Source organism: Rattus rattus, chromosome 14 (assembly GCF_011064425.1).
Source record: "Rattus rattus isolate New Zealand chromosome 14, Rrattus_CSIRO_v1, whole genome shotgun sequence".
NCBI classification, from domain to species: Eukaryota; Metazoa; Chordata; class Mammalia; order Rodentia; family Muridae; genus Rattus; species Rattus rattus.
This window is the reverse complement of record NC_046167.1, coordinates 42,503,501-42,525,760: the sequence shown is the minus strand read 5'-3', so window position 1 is coordinate 42,525,760 and position 22,260 is coordinate 42,503,501. Positions and strand designations below refer to the sequence as shown.

General features: G+C 41.0%; 3 non-coding genes across 3 annotated transcripts; 2 read left to right on the top strand and 1 right to left on the bottom strand.

Annotated features, from left to right (window-relative positions):
• Positions 1-1,310: 1,310 nt before the first annotated feature.
• Positions 1,311-1,392, top strand: Trnas-aga. Its single transcript has one exon. It is a non-coding gene; the product is annotated as a tRNA-Ser (tRNA).
• Positions 1,393-1,770: 378 nt separating this feature from the next.
• On the top strand, positions 1,771-1,843 carry Trnar-acg. The gene has a single exon. It is a non-coding gene; the product is annotated as a tRNA-Arg (tRNA).
• Positions 1,844-4,035: 2,192 nt separating this feature from the next.
• On the bottom strand, positions 4,036-4,107 carry Trnaw-cca. The gene has a single exon. It is a non-coding gene; the product is annotated as a tRNA-Trp (tRNA).
• Between the last annotated feature and the right edge of the window lie 18,153 nt (positions 4,108-22,260).

The window sequence follows — 22,260 nt, the reverse complement described above, 5'->3', positions numbered from 1 at the left end:
CAGGGCATCACTATGTAGCATGAGATAACCTCTAACTATGTAGCCAAGTCTATTTCCCAATTCAGTTATCTCCTTGCCTTAGCCTCCGAGGCGGCTGGAATTACAGGCACATACTGCCATACCTGGGAGGGTGCAACCTTTGGAGTTAGAAAGTGTTACTTTGGGGACAAGCAAAAAAAGAAATGACTAGGGCACCTAAATATTCTGGAGCCTAGGAGAGAAAACACGAGCGGTGGTTTCTCAGCCTTAGATGAAACGGAAGTCCTTGTGTTCTCACGAATGCATAAACAGGACAGTATTGTGACCACGGTATTCAAGTTTCAGAAAAGTGAAGTTTGTGAGGTTCTGTCCTGTCATTGGGAATGATCTTTGTATTTCTAAATTATTATCTGCAAAATATTAGATACTTCCTTCTATGAGAGAAGATCCCTCAGAATGAAAAGGATTTAACCATCAAAAATATTTTCTAACTTCACTCAGAAATAATTTTTTAAAGATTTATTTATTGGGCTCAGCGGTTAAGAGCACTGACTGCTCTTCCAGAGGTCCTAAGTTCAATTCCCAGCAACCACATGGTTGCTCACACCATCTGAAATGAGATCTGAGAGCAACAATGTACTGATAAATTAAAAAAAAAAAAAAAAAGATTTATTATTTAATGTATATGCGTACACTGAAGCTATCTTCAGACACACCAGAAGAGGGCATCAGTCCCACTATAGATGGTTGTGAGCCACCATGTGGTTGCTGGGAATTGAACTCAAGTCCTATGGAAGAGCATTCAGTGCTCTTAACCTCTGAGCTATCACTCCAGTCCCTCAGAAATACTTTTAATGGTGTAAAAATATCTACAGCTAGACAAATAAACAAACGATAGTCTCACCTGTAAAATGTTTCGATGGAATTTTAAAATGCTAATTTTAATGGCAGTTAAGTTTTATTTAAGCTGTATTGCAAGTACTGGACTAACTAGTTGTACATGTGAATTTCTGAAGAACAACCCTCCTCTGTCAGACTTAAAATTTGTGACATTTAATGTTTCTGGGACGCGTGAGGATAAATATCACAAGTTTTGGCTTGTGATACAGTTCCTAGAACATATTGCGGGTTTGTTTTCTAAAGAATCAAACAATGCCCTTCAAGTCCCCACTTTCATGTATGGAATTAAATTTGATTGATTTCTCTCTGATTCCATTGGTAGATCATGAATTCAACAAATTATAAATCCTTAATAATACCAGAAGGGTAGTCAATGTGTGATATACATTAAGATGTAGAATACTGAATCCTGAAGAAGGTTTACAGCACTTGTAGTCGTGGCCGAGTGGTTAAGGCGATGGACTAGAAATCCATTGGGGTCTCCCCGCGCAGGTTCGAATCCTGCCGACTACGGCTGTGGGCTTTTGTGATTTCCAACTCTACTTGAGAGTAAATAATCCATCTCGGATGTTTTATAAATGACATCAATGACATTGATCAAGTCAATGCCTTCTCCATTTCACTGGAGTAGATATAAACTTCCTGGTTGGCATTCATTTAAAATAATAGAATTGCTATTTCATAATAAACTTCCTAATCGGCGTTTTAGATGTTTTTCTCATGAAGAAATTGAACGAAAGTAAATTAATTTAAAGACACCAGTAAAACTTCTAGTTTTACTTCTAGTTTTGCATCTTCTTTGAAATGAAATAAATATTTCCCAAGTGTAACCTTAGAACCTCAACATAATACTGTCACTTCCTCTTTCTCTATGTATATAGATCTAGAGATGGGCCAGTGGCGCAATGGATAACGCGTCTGACTACGGATCAGAAGATTCCAGGTTCGACTCCTGGCTGGCTCGACATCCTTATTTTGCTTTATCTTGTTTAGGAATGCTCAAGTTTTTTTCCTGTATTAAATTTCTGTAAATTAATTGTTTTTATACATTTTACCTTATACAAAATAAATATATGCTAGAATTTAACTTCGCCACACTTCTTTCATACATAGTGGTTGTTTTTCTTCAAAGAGCATCACTGCAGTAGGTGACTGTGACTCACACTCCTCTCCTTAAGGACTTTCCTTAATATCAAGCCTCATCTACAGAAATAAGTATCCTCTGTACAACCTTCTCAACAACTCTCTGCCCTTGATCAATCCCTTCTTTTATTGTTAATACTTTATATATACCAGAGATGCACTCGGATTAGGAAGACTCAAAATATGAGTCTAGAAGGAAAATTCTAGCAGAGGATGGTTTCGACCCAACGACCTCTGGGTTATGGGCCCAGCACGCTACAGTAAAGCTACTGTGCTAATTATCTTTTGATATCCCCCCCCACACACTTCTTTTTAAAACCTTTTCTAAATTGCTATATGGCATGTAATCCTTCTGAAATCTCCATGGATCAAGAGCACCACAACTATTGCAAATAGAAAAAAAGGGTCTGTAGAGATAGATGGCTCAGTAATTAAGATTACGGGTTGCTCTTGTATAAAGCCTGAGTATAATTCCCTGTACCCACACGGTGGCTCACAACCATCTATAATATAACTCCAGTTCCAGGGAACTCAATATCTTCTTTTGATTTCCTTGGCACACGGTGCATATGCATACATGAAGGTATTCATACACAGAAAATAATTCTAAAAATAGAAAAAAATAGCAGACAGTAGGGGGCTGGATGGGTCACCCCTTTAATCCTTAGACCAGGAGAGGCTCAGCTGGAGGCCAGACTGGTCTACAGAGGGAGTTTCCGGACAGCCAAGGCTACACACAGAAACCCTGTCACAAAATAAAACAAAACCGGAAAACAAACAAAAACAATTGGTTGTGTGCAGTACCTCGTTTATATCATCTGCTGATAGATCGAATTCCTGATTTTAAAAATCATCAGTACAAAGTGTGAAACCCAAACAGGAGTCATTTTCGCACGCTGTTATTCAGTCTCCATACCTTATAAGAATACATTTCTGTTTCCTAAGCCTAATTGTATCCTGCAAACTATGTTTTCAACCTAGACTCGGAACCTCATGATGTGTGTCCACCCTTTTGTGCCTTGCTCACCTCCTGTTTGCCAAATATGATTGCTCTTTTGCCTTATGAAAATGTGACTTCTCAGATACCTTGATGACTCTCCTACATGAAGTAGTCTTGCACTTATTTTTCTTGTCTCCTTTCTAACAGCAAGTTATCCCGACAGCTGTGTTCTATCATGCTTATCTACCCCATACGCAGCCTTGAGCCTTGACACCTCCCTCCCCCTTTCTGCTCAAGTGCCAACAGCCAATTATCTCGACAGCTGTTTTCTATCAACCCTAACCCTTCTCCAGGAAAGGAACCTCAAAAGCCAGTGAGGGCCGCTGTCTGAAATCCTGACTTAGGGTTGAGGCAGCCGTTTGGTCAGTCTAAGTAAAGCTTCCTTTTAATTAGACAGTCGTGGAAATGTTTCCCCCACCCTCTTAGGTCTAACAAACGTAATTCTTCTGAAGAAATAAACGTGCTGGTGCTCTGGTGGATCTGGTGCCATAGAGCAGTAAGTGCTGGCACGTTTGTACACTTTTTTTTTTTTTTTTAAATATAGAGATTTATTTAAGTCCGTGGAGTTGGGCGGGGCGTGGTCTGTAGCTCACAAGTTTCAGTGGTTCATTCCCAGAATTTGGCAGCCTAATTGCGGTCAGATCCCCTTCCTTTAGAAATGAAATAAATTCGAGGTTTTGCGGAAGTGGAGAAATCAGAAATCCTGAGACACTGTGGTGCGGAAAAGCTAATATGAGGCAGAAATCTCCAACTGGTGACCTAAACCTAAGTAAGAGTCTACAAAGGCTAGCGGTTGCTATAGGAGACGTTGCGAGTATAGAAGAGTAGCATCTGCGGTTAAAACAGGAACAAGAGTGGGTACCGAAATTCAAAATGCTTGTAGTAAGTTACTAAATTACTTGTGGGTACCTGCCTGTATTCTTCTTTCTTATAACTACAATAATTCGGCATTGTAAACTGGGAGGAAGGACTTTTTTCCTACTCTTTCAAGAGTAATCGCAAGTATAAAACACTGACCCCGACGTGATTTGAACACGCAACCTTCTGATCTGGAGTCAGACGCGCTACCGTTGCGCCACGAGGTCACCCTGGAAGGTTTATTTAATTGCTGTTTAACCCAATCTATGTAATTAAGTTTCTACTATTACTCAGCCACACCTTAGTGATTTCAACAAGTCCTTTTCTTCCTTCCTGTCCTTCAAAGGACGCTGACAAAGGTGGTCTCAGAACTCTGTACAGGAAACGGTTCCTTGTCTGGCGTGGAGCCGACGGTTATTAGATTCCAACCAAAAAGGACCTGCCTAGGAAAGCTCCGAAAGCCGAGGAGTTTTTTTTCTTTCTTTCTTTCTTTCTTTCTTTCTTTCTTTCTTTCTTTCTTTCTTTCTTTCTTTCTTTCTTTCTTTCTTTCTTTTTCTTTCTTTCTTTCTTTTCTTTCTTTCTTTCTTTCTTTCTTTCTTTTTCTTTCTTTCTCTTTCTTTCTTTCTTTCTTTCTTTCTTTCTTTCTTTCTTTCTTTCTTTCTTTTTTTCTCTCTTTCTCCTCCAGATCTGAAATAAACTTGATACTGTGAACAGAAGACTGCTGCTATAAAAATGGTCACCTTTCTAAAAATGAAAAATTAAATTTCACTTTCCAAGTTGAAGAAGAAAGAAGAGAAGAAAAGGAGAAAGGGAAAGATGGCCCAGGATAGCTACTGGGAATTGTAAAGGGTTTTAAATTAATGTATTGAAAAACCTTGTCTCTGATCCTGTGTAGGAAGCTGAGTATAGGCTATATTTCCTTGTTATAATGAACTTGGTCATTGCAGTAGTGGAAAGGAGTTGGAGAGTCAGAGATAAACATGTTTCCCACTGTCATCAAATCAAAGAGTAAAGTAGCAGTCTGTTGTCACATTTATGTTGTCATTGGTAGCTCACTCTCCAGACAATTCCCAAGCAGGAGCATACTGACACATATTTAGCAGCCATTGTTGGGCAAAAAAACACAATGCTGGTCAAGAGCTTGCCAATTTCAGAGGGGCAAATCCTCTCACCATAGCTGATTCAGGTTATTCATATATTGATACAGCCCTGTTCCTCTGTAGTAGCCTCTTTCCTACAGCTGTTTGTCCATGGCATTTCTCCTGATTAGCTTCAGCTGTCAACTTGACACACCCAGCTGAGAGAGATTCAACTGGGGAATCCCTTTGATTAGCTTGGCCAATGGATATGTCTGAGAAACATTTCCTTGATTGATGACTGACATGTCCAATATGAGCCGTGCCTCCCCTGGGCAGATGCTGGCCCTGGGTTGCTTGAGAAATGAGGTTGAGCAAGCCATAAAGAGCAAGCCAGTAAGCAGTTGTTTCTACAAAATTTCTGTTTCCTTTCCTGACACCACATCCTGCCCAGATTTCTTTCATGATGAGTTGCAGTCCTGTAAGCTGAAATAAACCCCTGTGTACTCCATTTGCTTTTGGCTGTGATGTTTGCCACTGCAACAGAAAAGCAAACTACAACACTGTGACTATCTCTTCTAATAAACCTCTTACCCAAAAGGGCAATCTGCCTCAGTGTCCCCCTTGTACCCCAGACCTAAGAACATTCATTATAAAGTCACTTATGTTGCCCAATGTTGAGTTGGAAAGATATTTGCACAGCTCACTCCTATGAGCCAGTACAAGCAGCCCCAGATACCATCGAAGTCTGTTCCTGACATCAGTATCAATAAAATGTTCTTAGATAGTGCAGTGTTTTGAACAAGCTATGTCCCCCATAGACTTGGGTATTATACTATTTGGTGACATTCATTGGGGAGGTGGTACATCTGCTCTGAGAAAGTATATTGCTGAGGATGAGCTTTAAAGGTCATTGCCAAGTTTAGAACAGAGGCTGAAGGAATGCCCATTCAGAGTCTGCTGCACATGTGGCCCATACATAAACAGCCACCAAGCTGTATATGGATGAAGCAAAGAAGTGCAGGCTGATAGGAACCGGATGTAGATCTCTCCTGAGAGACACAGCCAGAGTATGGCAAATACATAGGCGAATGTCAGCAGCAAACCACTGAACTGAGAATGGGACCCCCGTTGAAGGAATCAGAGAAAGGACTGAAAGAGCTTGAAGGGGCTTGAAACCCCATATGAACAACAATGCCAAGCAACCAGAGTTTCCAGGGACTAAGCCACTACCCAAAGACTATACACGGACTGACCCTGGGCTCCAACTGCATAGGTAGCAAAGAATAGTCTAGTAAGAGCACCAGTGGAAGGGGAAGCCCTTGGTCCTGCTAAGACTGAACCCCCAGTGAATGTGATTGTTGGGGGGAGGATGGTAATGGGAGGAGGATGGGGAGGGGAACAACCATATAGAACGGGAGGGGGAGGGGTTAGGGGGATGTTTTCCTGGAAACCAGGATAGGTAATAACAATTGAAATGTAAATAAGAAATACCCAATTTAATAAAGATGGAGAAAAAAAAAGTCATTGCCTTGCCCCACTTGCAATTTTCTCTCTGTTCTTCATTTATGTTTAAAGATGCGATCTCTCAGCTTCCTTTTGTAGCTGCCTGATGTCATGCTGTCCTCACCATTATGGACTGTAATCCCCTTGAACTGTAAGCCAAAATAAACTCCGTCTTCTGTAACTTTGGCAGCAACAGAAAAATAAACAGCACAGGTACCGAATGTCAAGTGTATTTCTCTGAACATTCAAGTGTCATCATACAATTATATCGAGTCTTCACCATAAGTCTGCGAGGTCAATTGAAACATAAATCTGGCCACAGACAGCTAAAAATTGGGACAACTGAACGCACTTCTTTCCAACCTGAACAATCATAAAGAAGGCCATTATGTTCTCTATACTAGACAAATGGAGACAAAACATTCCATGATTATGTCTGTGACAGGGAAAGGGAAGAAAGATAGTTTACAACCACAGATAAGAAATCATTACCTTCCCAGCATCACCGGCACTGTGCTTGCTTTCCACCATCTCCAGGTCTACTTCATCCTCCTAAAAGCAGCGTCAGGACTATTCAGGCATGCCTTGCTTTGCTTCCTGACCAACAGCAATCCCAAGATTCTGATTCCCTTCCACCCTCCTGAATTGGATAAAAATTGCCTTCTTTGACCTCTGATGTATTTTTAGAGGTCTTCAGAGGTCTTTGGTGAATGTTCTTTAGTAAACAAGAGCAAGTTGTCCCTGGTGGAGCAGAAAAAGTAAACGTTAAACTGAAAAGGCCCAAGAGAACTGGTTTGAGGGAGGCAAGATTTCATACAAAAGATCACTTTCCAGAAGCAGATGCCCTGGGCTAAATTGAAAGGCATTGCCAAGGAAGGAAAATTAACTGGCCACCAGGATGGGGAATTCACACTCGAGTACCACACAGATAATTAACAAGGCTAATGAAAGGCTGCTACAGTTTCTGAAGGGGGATGTCCTGAGGACACTAAGATGCCTCCGGATCAAGAGCTGGAGAGGTGTCCTGGCTTCTGCCTTACTCTCATCTGCCTCCCTGGCAGCCAAAGGATAAAGTTGCTGGGGAAGAAATGCTTTATTTGGTGGAGTAGAACAAGAGAAGGATGGAGATGAACTTGATGATACGAAAGCAACTTGGTCCACATAATAACCTCCGTTGTGACTAACCTGTTAAAAGGTATTTTTAAATAATCTTCAATACTGGAGTCTGCCTTTGGGATAACTCTTCCCAAAATGCCATTATTCTTTTTTTCCTTTTTCAGAGCTGGGGACTGAACCCAGGGCCATGCGCTTGCTAGGCAAGCGCTCTACCACTGAGCTAAATCCCCAACCCCGCCCCCCCCAAGATGCCATTATAATGAGAAGAATATTAGTGAAACAGATTTACTCAGGAATTACAAGTATCAGCAATTATATTTTACCAATTGGATCTAAGATTATTGTGTTGTGTGTTCTTTTATGTGAGGGTTTGAGTGTAAGAAAGTGTGCGGCTGGGCTGTGTTTCCGCCAAGATATCTAGCAGATATCTTGGGGCACCGCAGTGAGGACCTAGCGGGGCAAAAGACACTGTTATTCCTTATTATTTTTATATTTATACAACAACAGATGGTGCTCCACATTGGGCGCCATCTGTTGTTGTAAAAATATAAAAATAATTAAGAGTAGTTGTCTTTTATCCGCTTGGTCCACACCACAGTGCCCAAGGTATCTGCTAGATATCTTGGCGGAAACACAGCTCAACCGCACACTTTCCTACTCTGAAACCCTCACATAAAAGAACATACAACACAATAATCTTTGACCCAATTGGTATGATATAATTGCCCACTTAAACATACAAAGCCCAGTACTATCCATCCCTTGAGAACGTTAATAACAACCTGTAAATACACAGAGCAGAATCTTAACATCACCTGCCATGGCTTCTCCCCTCTCTCTCTCCTCTCTCCTAGTCTCCTCCTCTTCCTTCAAACTTCTCTCCCGCCCATCCTTCCTTCTCCTTCAATGACAGGCCTCCTTCTATCCTGTACCTGCCCCTCACCAGTACTTTACAAATTCAATGGGGAGGTGGCTCTGGTGAAGTCACCTGAGTTCTGAGTACGTGACTAGGCAGCTGTCCTTGGGGCAGTGGAATTAGCATCAAAATACAGTAACCAGGGCAAACCACAACATCAGCATTGTGACAAGGTTTGTTTGTTTTGTTTCCTGAGATAAGTCTCACACTGTAGTCCAGGCTGGCATTGAATTCCAACTTGCTTCTGCATTCCAAGTGCTAGTATTATAGGTGTGAACCAGCACATCCAGCAAAGACTACCTTTGTTTGGGGAAAATAGAGTATGTGTGTTAGTGCAAATTTTACATTGTTTCTAGAAAAGTCTCAGATGTCCAAAACTACTTGAGCAGACAGAAGGTCTTCTCACACTGTGGAAGAGCTGCACATAACCTCTTATTTTTACAGCATTCATAGCTATTTTTATATTTCCAAAGGTTTACCACCAATTATAATAATACTGGTCCATGACAAATTACATGAAGTTATATGGCCCATATTTACACGTGTGTGTGTGTGTGTGTGTGTGTAGTGTGTATGTGTATATAATGTGTGTATAGTGTGTCTGTGTGATAATAATGTGTGTGTAATATGTCTATAATGTGTATGTGGTGTGTGTGTATAATGTGTGAATCTGTGTATGTGTAGTGTATGCGCATAGTGTGTGTGTATTGTTTGTGTGTGTGTTTGTAGTGTGTGTATAGTATGTATGTGTGTGTATTGTTTATGTGTGCAGTGTGTGTATGTGTAGTGTATATGTGTGTATAATGTGTGTGGTATGTGTATGTTGTATAATGTCTATGTGGTGTGTACGTATGTATAATATGTGTGTATAGTCTATAATGTGTGTGTGTATGTTTGTGTTGTATGTGTGTGTAGTGTGTGTGTGTAATGTGTGTGGTGTGTGTATGTATGTATAATGTGTGTGTAATGTGCATGTAGTGTGTATGTGTGTATAGTGTGTGTGTGAGTGTGTGTGTGTGTGTGTGTGTGTGTGTGTGTGTGTGTTTGCAGAGGTCAAAGGACAGTCTCGGGTATTATTCCTCAGTCATTGTCCACCTTATTATGAGGCAGGACCAGTCATTGCTAACCAAGTAAGCTAAGGTAACTGGGTAGTGAGCACCAGTGAGCCTCATTTCTCCATCTCCCCAGCATTGGAATTGCAAGCATCTGTCACAGAGTGTGGCTTTTTGATGTGGATCAAACACTTAGGTCCTCGTACTTGCATGGCAAGCACTTTACCAACTGAACCATCTCCCCAGAACATACATTAAGTTTTATTGTCACAGCCAAATACAGCTTCATCTTCAACCACACCGTAGAACAATAGAAAATACTTAATATCTAACTCCTTACAGAAATATGGCAGATTCCAGGCTAGAGAAAGGTGTCTTAGAGACACACCTACCTGCTGTCTCCTGGTCTCAGAAGCAGCTCCAAAACTCTGATTTAAGATGTAGCAGGGCAGGGGATTCTGGCTTCTTCCAACTTGAACTGCTGCCTGGGCTCTCTTTGCTGACTGCAGAGGTCTGGCAGATGGGACAGTCTGAACTAAAGGCATTTAAAAAGTAGCAAGCAAAAAGCAAGATTGACTATGAATGCACTACTTTTTGTAAACCAGCGAAATCCCTGGGGAGAGCTGTTCTCATTCTTATCATCGAGGAGAAACAAGTAGAGGCCCAAGGAATTATGCACAAATAAGCCTTGTAAACTTATCTCCACAGCTACTCCTCCTACAGCCACCCTGGCCCAAGCCTCTTTCCTTTATGAAACAACATTTCAGTTTGCTTTTTGTTCTCCTGCCTGGCTCCACATATCAGTAACTCTTCCCCTTTTAAAATGGGATTTATTTATGGTATCAGACTGAGTGTGGTGGCATGGTGGTACATGCCTTTATTCCCAACACTTGGGAAGTAGATAGAGTCAGATCTTGGCAGATTTCTCTGATTTTTTTTTTTTTTTTTTTTTGGCTTGGGGCCGAACCCAGGGCCTTTCCCTTGCTAGGCAAGCGCCCTACCCCCTAGCCAAATCCCCAACCCCAGATTTCTCTGATTTTTTTGAGGCCAGCCTTGACTACATAGTGAGTGCCAGGACATTTGGGTTATGTAAAGCAATCCTGTCTCAACAAGATAAGACAAAACAGAAAAACAAGAGCTTGTGTAAAGGTCAGAGAGATGTCTCAGTGGGTAGAAATGAAAGGCCTGACCAGCTGGGCTCAATCTCCAGAGCTGACAAGATGCAAGGAGAGAACATCTTCCCACAGGTTATACTCTGATTTCCATGGATCCTATGGTGCACATACATGTGTGGGTGCGCAGAAACACACACACAAAATAGATAAATGTAAAAGAAAAAGAGTTAAATTTGTACTAGGCTTTTCTTCTGTTAGCCTGTCTCATGGTAATTTAATTCTCAAATCAAACCACAATCTCAAGAAGGTGGAATGCAGGCCTGTGCCCTCCTATGTCCACTGCTGCAGCCTACAGAAGACCAAAATGCTACAGGACTGTCGTCTGGACGATAGTAACAACAGGTAGTGTGTTTTACACCTATAGTTTTCCTCACATTAACGGTCAATGATTTACTGTGATTACTTCTTTGTTCTTACTGTGGAATATTGTTGTTAATAAAGCATAACAAAAAATATTGGAGCAATTTATTGAACTTCACCACACTTAACTGCTTGGAGTCATTTCTGCAGTCATTCTGTGATGCAAGGTGGTAGAGCCCTTCCATCAAACAGGTCACACAAAGAGGAAAAAAGAACTAAGTATATGTCTGGACAGTCCATTCTTGGGGAGCTGCCCTGGTGGTGAGTGGGAGGGAGAAATAAGACCTGAGAATGGGGAGCATCCCTTCAATCCCTGAACTTCAGAGCTGTGGCAGAAGGACTGTGAGTCCTAGACCATCCTGGATTCTGTTAGCAGGAAAAAGACAGAGAAAAAGGAAAGCGTTTTTAATAATGTGTATTGTCTTTTGTGGAGACAGAGTCTTACTCTGTAGCAGGTCTCCAGCTCATGCTGAGACTCCTGCCTCTGCTTCTCAATGCTGGGATTGCAGGTATCTCCACCATGCCTTGACTACTGTTGTTGTTGCTGTCATTTAGCCTGAGGATTAAACACAGGATGCTAGGGAAGGAATGCTAGGAAAGCAGCATTCTACCACGCTTCTGTGGTTCTACATGCTGGCTAGTTTTGTGTCAATTTAACACTAGCTAGAGTCAGCTGAAAGGAGAAAATGTCTTCTTAAGATCTGGCCACAAGGCATTTTCTTAGTGATTGATGGGAGAAGGCTCAGCCCATTGTGGGTGGCACCATCCCTAGGCTGGTAGTCTTGGTTTCTACAAGAAAGCAGGCTGAACAAGCCATGAGGAGCAAACCAATAAGCAGCACCCTCCAGGGCCTCTGCCTCAGCATCTGCCTCCAGGTTCCTGCCCTGCTTGAGTTCCGGTTCTGACTTCCTTCAGTGATGGACTACAATATATAAGTGAAAGCTAAATAAACTCTTTCCTGCCCCAAGTTACTTTGCTGATTTTTTTCATCATGGTAATAGAAGTCCTAACTAACTAAGACAATATGTTTATTCTTTATACTTGACAAGTAAACATCTAATCAATTCATAACACACAACACGCTGTAAGCATATTAGAAAATGGCTTAATTGAACTAATTAACACACAACAGCTCATGTCTATTTACTTCTGTGTTGGTTGCAAATGTTCACGATAAAAACTTTTAAATTGCAAGGATTGGTGGCACAGCCTTTAACCCCAGCACTTGTGAAGCAGAGGCAGGCGAGCTCTGTGAATCTGAGGCCACCCTGGTCTACAAAGAGAGTTCCAGGATAGCCAGGCCCCTTTTGGCTTCTTGAAAAAACAAAGGAAAAAGTTTAAAACCAGTCTGAAAAAAATTACCTGAAAACCTTTCCACAGCCAGTAATCCCAGCACGCAGAAGGCAGAGATGGGAAGATCTCTTCAAGGAGATTAAGGCAGCTTGTGCTATATCTCAAAAAAAAAACACAAAACCTTGTGCTGGAGCGAGTGCTCAATGGTTAAGAAGACATAGATTTGTTTCCCAGCACTCATATGCTGGTTCATAATCATGTGTAACTCCAACTCTAGGGAATGTGATGTCCCTGTCTGGCCCCATAGGTAACCACACATGCAAACGAAACTTTTTTATAAAATAAAATAGATCTAAATCTTCTTAAATACAAAATACTTCAAGCTACACTCTTGAATTATACAAATGTAATGAAAAAACATTAAAATTTCATTTGGGGAAGAAAAATACATTACTCATTAATTCACACCAACATTTTACCAAGTACTGCTACTATTAGGCCCTGATCAGTGGAACAGAATTTTTAAAAAGTTGAGTTGGTCTTGGACTAGTCATTTCTGATAGACAGTAAAAGTCAATGTGTTCAGGCATAACTTTGTATTCCATTTCTCTTTCTTTCAAAGAGGCCAACGTGAAGAATTCAAGAAGTTTTACTTCATAATATCTAGTTTTGCTGGGTCCATATTTTCAGATACCCAGGGCCTGCAGATTCTTAATCCCTAACCCTTCTCAGACAAGCCCTGAAGCAAGATGCTTATTTCTTTTAGACTTGTATATGTCAAGGGATAGTCATCGTCTGAAAGACAGGGTATAGGTGGCAAATCATTGTCTGGAGATGGAGAGAAGGAAGAAAGAAAGCAGGGAAGAATATCATTCTTATTTACCTTTAATTTTTGTCAGTTTATTTTCTTTCTCTATGATAAAATGCTCTTATGAAAGCAACTTAAGGGTTTGTCTTGGGGCTGGAGAGATGGCTCAGTGATTAAGAGCACTGACTGCTCTTCCGGAGGTCCTGAGTTCAAATCCCAGCACCCACATGGTGGCTCACAACCATCCATAATGAGAGCTGATGCACTCTTCTGGTGTGTCTGAAGATAGCTACAGTGTACTTATAATAAATAAACAAATAAATAAACAAACAAATAAATCTTTAAAAAAAAAGGGTTTGTCTTAGATCACAGTTCATCACAGAGAAGTCACAGCAGCAGGAACTTGAAGAAACAGATCATGTCATATCTATAATTAGGAATACAGAGCAAGGAATACATTCACGTCAGTGCTCAAATCACTTTCTGCACTCTTAAATATAGTCTCAGAGCCTTTGTGTAGGGAATGGTGCCACCCACAGTAGGAAGGTCTTCCCATTTCAAATAACATAATCAAGATAACTTCTCACAGACATGCCCAGAGGCCTATTTCCCAACTTTGAAATGTATTTGCCTTGTATATTCTACATTACATCTGAGATCTTTTATTTTTAGTGATGAATCAAAAGCTATGACTCATTAAATAGATATAAGACAATAGTAAGCATGTTGGAAATATATTTTCAGGTGAAATCAAAGGACAACTTGCTTCAGTTAATTAGTTCTCTCCTACCACATGGGTCAGAGTTCTAACTCAGGATATCAGGCTTAGTGACAGATACCTTTAGTGAGTCATCTTGCCAGTCAAATGTATGAAAATTTTTGTTGCAATACTGGAGGTTAAACCAATAGACTCAGAGATTCCAGGCAAGGACTCTACTAGTGAGCTGTTTCTCTGTTCCTAGGGACTTTCCTGCATACTCTTTAGCTCCCCTGAGCTTTGTGATTTCTCCAAAGAATTCAGATATGATTAGAAAGTGGAATGTAGAATAAAAATGGAGTTTATTGCAAGGTTAAATAAGAGCACTGGAGAGATGATAGTGGACAGGCCACTGTAGAACAAAGTACTCTCAGGAATGAAGAGATGGCCTTTATACCAATTTACTTTTTCAGGCAGCTTTCATATTATTCCTTAAAGTCACTTTAGCAGACAGCTTTCCTGAGGGGATTTTCCTGTCCAGATGATTGCCAGGCATTCTTGGATTAACTGTTTTGAGACAGGGTCTTACTAGCTATGGCTGACCTCAAACTCACAGGCTTGTCTCTGAGTGCTGGAATTAAAGTCATGCCTAACTTGTTTAACTCTTAAGGGAGTAGACAGTACTAAGACATTGTTCTTCATTTTTAAAAAGTCTCTAGTGGACTTGAGAGATGCTCAGTGGTTAAAAATACTTAGTGCTTTTCCAGAGGCCCAGGAGTTTTATTTTCAACACCCAGAGCCATTGAGTGTAACTCTAGTTCCAGGGGACTACCCACAGACTGACCCGTCCAGCAAGTCCAGTTATTCAGGGTCCCAAAGAGGCTCTACCTGAGTATCAAGGGGGGGAGAAAAGAAGGATACCAAGCAAGGTTCTGTTGTCAAGGTCTCATCTATTGGGGTGAGCGTTACAGCTTTTAAGGCTTTCAGGTAGGGGGAGTGACCTTTGTGAAACACAAAGGAAGGAGGGACAAGGGTACTCTGATAGCAGGAGGTGAAGAGGTCATGTGGTGGAGACACCTCGTGTTTGCTCAGGAGAAATCTGGTATTTGCTCAGGCTGAAGCATTCCGTGATTGTTATCTTCCTGTGCCGTAAATTCATGGAAGAGGCTTTTGTCCAACAATCTCAAGACTTTATGGCAGTCATCTTAGGGGTGAGTTTCTGTGGCCATACAGCCCAGAGTCACGTAGCCACTTTGAGCCATACAGTCGCAAAGAGGCCAGGCCCAAATCCAATACAGCTCCCTACATCTCCCCCGTTTTTCTTTTATAAAAGACCATTATATGGAAGTAGTGGTCTGAGAGAGATCAGACATGGCTCACAGAGTGCCCAGCTTGGCCATGGCGAGCCACTCTTGTAGTTAGGACTGCACCCCAATGGCTAGGAATGAACTTATGCTGTAACACACCGTTCTGGGCTATACGTGTGTGTTTTGGAGGGGAGAAACTGGGCAGAGGAGCATTTGACCGGCCCGTACATTTAAACGGGGTGCAGTTACCTCTGTCTTAGGATCGACCTCTCTAACCCTCGTCTTATCCGTCATAGGATTACCTTGTTGCCCTCAAGGCTCCGTGTCTTAGATTGGTCAAGAGTCAGAGGACGTTGCCCATCACTGAGTATGGCTACTCCGGGTCATCTTCTCATTCCTCTTACTTGAGCCCAGGTGCAAAAGGGTAGGGGCCAAACGGCATTAATTTAGGAGATTGTGGAAGTTGAGCCTCTCCTGATATGCTGTGGGCACCTCATCTTGTTCATCGTCTCTCTGGTTCTCCTCAACTGTTCCGGTCTCCAAGCGATGATAATGTACTGAAACAGAATTTCTAGACAAAGCAGAATCTATTTGTGATTTAATAAAGTGGGTGAGGCGCTGAAAGGCCCAAGGACCAAAGGAAATCAACAGAAGCAGGCCCACAAGGGGTCTAAAATCGAAGGCAACAAGGTAGAGAGCCATGGGGATGTAGAAAACCAGTTTTTATACCAGGACTCTTGTTGTTCTCGTTCTCTCTTTCATTTTTCTAGGCTATCTCTCACTTTTCTTAGACTGTCTTCTACAAGTCCAGTCTTATCTACATAAACACAGCATTCCTCTTTTAAGGCTGCACAAAGTCCTCCTTGTTGTAGGAAGAGCAAATCAAGCCCTCTTCTATTTTGCAGTACTACTTCTGAAAGGGAGGCAACAGAATCTTTTAAATTGGCTAAGCCCTCTCTCAGTTCAGCTAGGTCCTGGTCAATTGCAGCACTGAGTAAATGATAGTGTTGTTGATTTTGTTGGGAGGTCACAAGAGAAGTGATGCCTGTGCCTGTCCCTGCTGTCCCTAACCCCAAGAGGACTGCAAGAGTTATGGCCTGAAAGGAAAATTATACAGATTTAAGGTTTAAAAATATGAAGTTAAAAGAAAATTCAGACTCAGGACTAAACACTGTGAAAAGCAAGTCCAGGCAGCCCCGCCCTGCTGCTAGGACTAACAGACCATAAAGATAAAGAAAAGGAATGCAGGAACCAGCCTGAGTTATCAGGGCTGACCCAGCCATCTGGCATGAAGGGCACCTCCCCAGCTTATCAGAGTCACACTGATGTCCTTCAAACCCTGATCGCCCCTAGTTCCTCAAAAAAATCCTTACGCTCCAGTCAATAAGTACTCTCCGGTTGTGCTGTAATCTCACTGCCATGTTTAAATGAGCCAATCACCTATAGCCCCAGAAATTAGCCAATTGTGTGTAACCACCAAACCCCTAACCTCCCCTATATAAACCCCCGAGTTTGGAGGCTTTTGATCGATTCCTCTGTCTCCTGTGTGAGATCAGGGAATGACCCGGGATCCCAAACCAGGGATCTCATTAATAAATGCTACCTCGTGGATTACATCAAGAATGGCTACTGATTCCTGGGGGCACCCCACCCACTCAGGCAGCTGCCAGAGACGCAGTTCCCGTTTTGGGGTACGCTCTTTCAGGCCGATATAGGCTGTCTCTTATTTCGATGGGGTGCACCAGGGTTTCTATTCCAAAATTCCAAGATATCTTGTGGCTCATGAATGCTGAGTCTGGGGAGTAATTGTACTAATATGCAATAATCGCGCTGCTACAAGAAATCAGATATTACATAGGTAGTCAGCCCTGATGAACATGCCAGATAGGTATGGTTTGGGGTGAGCAGGTACTCATGATGTTAACAACCAAGGTATGGTTGCATATTTCTAACAGCTGGTGAGGAGGGAGCATATGTTCTCCCAAAATACAGCTTCCCACCCCGGATACCTTGGTAAGGGTAAATCCTAAAAAGTCTCCATCTTCTTCCAAGGGCACAGGAATGACTCCAAGGACCCGAACCAGGAGAGCTGAATCTTCATGCTTCCAGGATCAGCATGTCTCACCAGCCACTCAGGCAGCTGGCACATTTGTAGCATCCTATAGAAAAAAACAAAGATTCCTCTTCCCCATAAAATACCTGGATAGGATCATCCAATATGTGGATCTTTCTATTTCACCTAGGCATATATGCCTAGTTGTTATTTATTAAACACTCAGAGTCCTTGGCATCCAAATTTTAAAATTGAAATAAAAGGAGCATTATTTAGCATACAGGGATAACTCCCCTTTTTTATTTATTAAGATATAGTTAAGATATTATTTATTAAGATAAGTCCTCGAGGATTAAATTGAGGACACTGAGCACTTGTATTTATAAATTGACTTTTATACCAAATTATTGTCTCCAGCATTATTGTTTTGGTGATATAAAGAATGAGATTTTTTGACTAATTGTTCCTATGTAAGGCCTATAATCTGTCTGGTATCATTGTCCTCCCTTGCTAAGGGGTCCAGGCAATCCAGTTTGAGTTCTTAAATGGCCTATAAAGGAACAGTACTTAGTGCTCTTAACCACTAAGCCATCTCTCCAGCCCCTCACCAGCTTTATTTACCTAAATGTAAGCATTAATTAGAAATGCCAAATCCTGTAAACATGGTCCAGATTTAGCCTTACTTAGAAATCCCTGAGTTGGCAGGGTGAGGCTGGGAGTTGAGAGTAAGCAAATGGAGTCTTCCTCTTTCTGTGAGGGTGTGCTATCAACTCCATTACCATTTCCAAAGACCTGGGTGTGAGTCTATGGTTTTGTTTAGTTGTCTGAAGCAGAGCACTGAAAGGACAGTGAGTTGTCAGATATTCACACTGAAATCATCACTCACTGATTTCATGTAGAAAATTTGTCTCCGATAAAGCACTAAGTAATTGTAAAATTTGAGGGTTAGTAGTATCTTTAAAAAAAGGAAAACTTTTTAATCAATTGTAAACCATAAGCCACACATTGGCTATCAGTATATGAATTGAAAGCTTGATTTTTTTCTTTTTAACATTTTAAAAACAGTGGCTACAGCTCGCAATTTAATAATCTGTGCTGAAGCAGGGGAAACTCAAGAGAATAAACAAATGGTCCAATTATAAATGTAGCATTTTTATTAGATGAACCACCTATAAATACAGTAAGCGCATTTTCTATGGGTTGTATATACAAATTTACAGTAAATACAAAAGCATGCAAAGAGTAAAAGTATCAATTTTGCCTGAAAGATTTGTATATGTAATAGGCCAAATATCAGTATTTGTAATAACCAATTTAATTGCTATTTGGAATATGTTTTATGTTTTACCAGGTTTCTTTTTAAAATACTTTCAAGACTCTAGCCTACAATTCTGTATTAACACAACTGAAGCTTTATCTCCAATGAGGATAACAAACAAAGGCCTAAGTCCTCTGGTAAGGTGAAGTACTTAGCCAATTAACATATCCTTAGAAGCTTTAAATTAGTTTAAAATATTCTTTTCTGGAGTAGTGCAACAGCTACTCCCCAAATATTAAAACTCATTTTGAGAGCAAAGGTTTGTAGTAAAAATTTCCATATACACTGAAAGATTTAAAGTTTTAACTTCTTACATTGAAGAAGTGACAAAATTACATAATATAAGGCTATTAGCCATTTTTTTTTTGTAAAATTTTTAATGATATCACTTCATGGGCTCTGTAAAATTATAAGCAAGCTCACGAAATGAAAACTACTCACAATCGCCAGGACGTAAACAAACTGCATAAAAACAATCCTTTAAATCTATCTTGAAATGGCAGTTGGAGTAAACAAACAGGCTGTAATGCTCTCATAAGTTCTACTTTTTTTTTTTTTTTTTTTGGTTCTTTTTTTTTTTGAGCTGGGATCGAACCCAGGGCCTTGCACTTCCTAGGCAAGCGCTCTACCACTGAGCTAAATCCCCAACCCCTCTCATAAGTTCTAAAACCTCATCAATCCTTTGTAAATCTTGTAACAATCTCTACCTGTTTGATTTTTTTCTTAATTATAAATAAGTTTGAGTTAGTCAGTGTAACACTGGCAATCCTTAATCACAATACTTAAGTTCTCCTTGTAACACCAGAGCACAACCACAACTTTGGGAAGTCACCTGAGTTCTGAGTATGTGACTAGGCAGCTGTCCTTGGGGCAGTAGAATTAGCATCAAAATACAGATAACTTCAGGGCAAACCACAATTTTGGAAAGCAAAACTCAACCTCCAACAAACAACCTAGTCTCCAAAATCTAGTCTCCAAGACACCGAGTCTGTCCTTCATGCTACAAGGTTTGACTGCCAATCCCTACGTATGAATGCACGATGGTGCGGTCTCCAATACCTCAACAAAGAGACATTGCCTTAAAATCTTTTAGAAGCCTGGTTTCTAGGCTAAGAGTTCTATAAAAAAATTATCCCAATTTAGACCTGTTTCCCTAGATTGGCTCATGCCACATGTTGTCTAGAATGACTCCATCCAAATTTACCAGCTCTATGTCAACTTTCTGTTACCAATGTAACATTTTTTAACCATATCCAATAACTTAAAAGCCAATAGTCCATAACCATGGCATGTAGAGCATATTTATACATTTAAAACCAATCAGAAACAAAATTGAAGTGGCTACACATATCTTGAATATTTAGACCAAGCACCATTTTTACTTTTCTAGCTGTGATTTTTTCTTTTTTTTTTTTTTTTTCCGGAGCTGGGGACCGAACCCAGGGCCTTGCGCTTGCTAGGCAAGCGCTCTACCACTGAGCTAAATCCCAACCCCTCTAGCTGTGATTTTAAAAGAAGCGCCTTGTCACCTGCTAAGTCTAATAATAAGTCAGGGATTTTTCTAAGAGAAACAGCCATCAGCTCCCATACCATAGAAGCTGAGGAGCTGTTGGCGCCTTTAAGATCAGCTCCTCCAGACGCTCAGCCCCCCAGGCAGTTTCTCCAGCTGACCTAGGCTCCTAGCTACAGGTACAGGGCTCCAAAGGCCAATTGAAACTGTTTTTATTCATTTGTTCCTTTTTTTTTTTTTTTTTGAAACGAGTTAAAACCAAATCAAGGTGTGAACGACCAGCAGATAAAGTTTTTACCATTTTTTCTTTTGAACATGAAACATAAAACATTTAAACAACGAGAAACAAAAACCACAGACATAAACTGACAGACATGGACAGCTTGGTGCACCAAGGACAGACAATAGACACAGAGGGGAAAAACTAGATGGTGTCCCACAGAAGGGACCCAGATATCCTACCTATGGAACCCAGAACCAGAAATAAGCATTTCTCCAATAGGAGCCAGCAGTGAGGCAGGACATCTCCTGCCTTTCTTCTGTTCCTAGGAGAGCTCTGAAAGTTTTTCTCTTTCTCCAAAGCATCCACAGAGAGTCCGGGAGGACTGTTTTCCCAAACCCATTCTCTCTCATGTCTAGGGTGTAAACTATCTCTACTCAGGGTCCAAAGACTAGAACATAACTCTAAAAGAATGCATACACAAAAACACTTTACCATTACCTTGTCCCTTTTTTTTTTTTTTTTTTTTTTTCCGGGGCTGAGGACCGAACCCAGGGCCTTGGGCTTGCTAGGCGGGCACTCTACCACTGAGCTAAATCCCCAACCCTTGAAACAAGCCTCCTTAATCCATATCTTCCCCATGACAATGGGACAACTGGTCCTTACTTCCCTCTCCAGCGACGCACCGAGCTATATGGCCTGAAGAGTCCTCAATTCCCGCTGCAGCTCTCTTGTCTCCGTCGTCCGGTAGTTGGCCGTGCTTCGGTGTCCTTGTTCAGGGTCTTACTAGCTATGGCTGACCTCAAACTCACAGGCTTGTCTCTATCTCTGAGTGCTGGAATTAAAGTCATGCCTGACTTGTTTAACTCTTAAGGGAGTAGACAGTACTAAGACATTGTTCTTCATTTTTAAAAAGTCTCTAGTGGACTTGAGAGATGCTCAGTGGTTAAAAATACTTAGTGCTTTTCCAGAGGCCCAGGAGTTTTATTTTCAACACCCAGAGCCATTGAGTGTAACTCTAGTTCCAGGGGACTACCCACAGACAACCTTACACATGTGACATATACTCCTACATAGAAAATTTTAAAAAAGATAATCTTAAAAAGAAAGCCTCCTACCCAATAGTAATTACATATATGATCCTTCTAGAAGTTCACAATGTCATGTCTACTAGGGCCAAAGACATCATTCAAATCCCCCCTTTTAAAAATAGCAATCAAAGTCCTGTTTTATGACATGGAGTTTCAATGACCTCCAAACCTGCTGTTAGCATACTAACTACATTACAGTCATTTAGGAACTAGGTATTAACTTGATTTGGCTGCTTCTAGCTGAAAAAAGTTTCATGTCTTGATGACAGTTAGGTCTCTGAAGACAACCAAAAGAATCCTCATATATAGTGACAGACTACTGAAGAACCAGCTAAGGGCAGTCTACTGAAAAGGAGAAGAAACAGAATAAAGACAGAAGACCAACATTTGGGTCTGAAGGGAATGGGATCATTACTAAGATCATATAAAGTGTAACCCATCTCTACCATGAAAATTCAAGATCCAGTTTCAAAGCTCTTTGTTGCTTACAGAGAATCTACAGCTCTTCTCTGAAGAAACAGTAGTGCCCAACATGATTAGAATCAGATTCTGTAGATCCTATTAAGCAGATTAGTAGAATACATAATCAGAAATGTATGACAGCATTCAACTTGATCAAATGATGTCCTCTAGTTCACAGACAATCACACTAGTGGAAAACATTTCCAATCCAAAGATACTATTACATGGGTAAATTAGCAAGTGGTCTAGAGTTTGGTATAAGAAAGCCAAAACAAAAGGCTGGCCAAGGCCAAAGACAGCAGCAATGCAGGACTTTTTAAGAAACAAGGACCAAACAGTAAATGTTGTATGTATCTGTTCATTTGAACAAGTATTTAAGCCTAGTTATGTACTGAACTACCCATGGGTCTATGGAAGGTT